Below are 2,141 nucleotides of genomic sequence, written 5' to 3'. Positions count from 1 at the left end.
TTTTTTTTTTCCCCCCCGACAGTCTCACTGTGTTGCCCTCAGTAGAGTGCTGTTATGTCACAGCTCACAGCAACCTCAAACTCTTGGTCTTAAGTGATTCTCTAGCCTCAGCCTCCCAAGTAGCTGGGACTACAGGCACCTGCCACAATGCCTGGCTATTTTTGTTGTTGTTGTTGTAGTTGTCGTTGTTTAGCAGGCCTGGGCTGGGTTTGAACCCACCAGCCTTGGTGTATGTGGCCATTGCCCTAACCACTGAGCTATGGACACCAAGCCCCAGAACTAAGATTCTAATGCAGGTTTAAACTCCTGAATCTAGAAAAATTCATTTTAAACCATTTAAACAATAAAATAGCTTACTGGAAAGTTCAAAAGTAGTACAGCTTCAGAATTAATTTAATATAAAAATTCACTATTAGAGCCGTGGTTGTGTTTTCTCTGTAAATCTTTTTCTCTCTCCTCTGCTGTGTCCTTGTTATCCTCAGGCTGGCTTCGCTCGCGTAGTCAGATAATTTTCTTAAGCTCTTAGGCTTATATATGTATTTATTCACATTCAGGGGATAAGAGATAGTGCCTCCTTTCTCAGTCATTGAACAAATCTTCTGAGCTTTGGGTCGGAATAATGGTTATTCTTGGAGTGAAGATACTGACTAGGAAGAGGCATGACGACCCTGGAGTGCTGGAATGTTTTATATAACATTATAACATTGATCTGCATGGTGGATACCCAGATATATATACATGTTAAAATTTAACAAACTATACACTTAAGATTAGGGTATTAAAGGTATGTAAGTCAAACCACACACACAATCTAATTGAACCAAGAAGTTAGGTCATAAGGTCACATACTCACTCCTGACCAGTTATAGAGGTAAGGTGGATGTGATTCAAAGCTTTCTCCTGGAACTGGAGATGGGGTCACACTCAACCTCAAGTAAGGGCTGCTGCCGGAGTGGGGAGGGGACGAATGGATGAAAAAGGGGCAACTATAAGTCCTCCATCTTAGTCATAACCTAAGCATATGTCTGGCCAAAAGGCCAAGATAGGGAAAAGGAAAATGAATTACATGTCCAGGATAGGAAAATCCCTGGAGAAGGAAAGTAGATTAGTGATTGCCAGGGATTTGGGGGGCTAGGAATTGGGACTAGTATGCAGTTTCTTTTTGAGGTGATGGAAATGTTTTGGAATTACTGGTTGATAGTTCTACAGTATAACAAATATACTAAAAAACACTGAATTGCATATTTATGGTGAATTTTGTGTGAATTATATCCCAGTTTTTAAAATGAAATAAAGATTATCTAAAACTAAGAAACATTATATTTCAAGGAGAATTATTTTAGTCATTCCTCATAAAATGAAGAACAAAAGAAAAATATTTTAAAAATAAATTTCTAGTCTGAGCAAGAGTGAGACTCTGTCTCTACTAAAAATAGAAAAACTAGGCCGGGTACAGTAGCTCGTGCCTGTAATCTTAGCACTCTGGGAGGCCAAGCTGTGTGGATTGCTTGAGCTCACAGGTTTGAGACCAGCTTGAGCCAAAGCAAGACCCTTGTCTCTAAAAATAGCCAGACATTATAGTGGGCACCTGTAGTCCCAGTTACTCAGGAGACTGAGGCAAGGGAATCGCTCAAGCCCGAGAGTTTGAGGTTGCTGTGAGCTGTGACGCCACGACACTCTACCCAGGACAACTGAGCAAGACTGTCTCAAAACAAAAACAAAAATCACTTAAATATATAACATTGTAACATTATAGTAGAAAATCCTCCCTGTCACAAGAAATGTGGCATAAATATTTGGAAAGAACTTAAAATACTATTTTTAGGCACAACTGTGTACCCAAAGGAATCAACTAGAATTAGAGATAACAAATGATTTCCATTTTATACTATCAGAAGAAAAGAGGGTTGGAGACATGGAGACAGAAACCTGGGAAACTTCCTTCCTAAGAGGGGGAAGTAGAGTCTGTAAAGGAGCATGAGAAGGAATAGCTGAAGAGGCAGAAAGATAATCATTCCACAGCACTGTCCCCAGAGTCAAGACAGAATTTCTTTTTTTTTTTTTTTTTTTTGAGACAGAGCCTCAAGCTGTCCCCCTGGGTAGAGTGCCGTGGCATTATAGCTCACAGCAACCTCCAACTC

Source organism: Otolemur garnettii, unplaced genomic scaffold (genome assembly GCF_000181295.1).
Source record: "Otolemur garnettii isolate 467f Iridium unplaced genomic scaffold, OtoGar3 scaffold00050, whole genome shotgun sequence".
Lineage (NCBI taxonomy): Eukaryota > Metazoa > Chordata > Mammalia > Primates > Galagidae > Otolemur > Otolemur garnettii.
The sequence above is the reverse complement of the archived record's forward strand: the minus strand, read 5'-3'. Positions refer to the sequence as shown.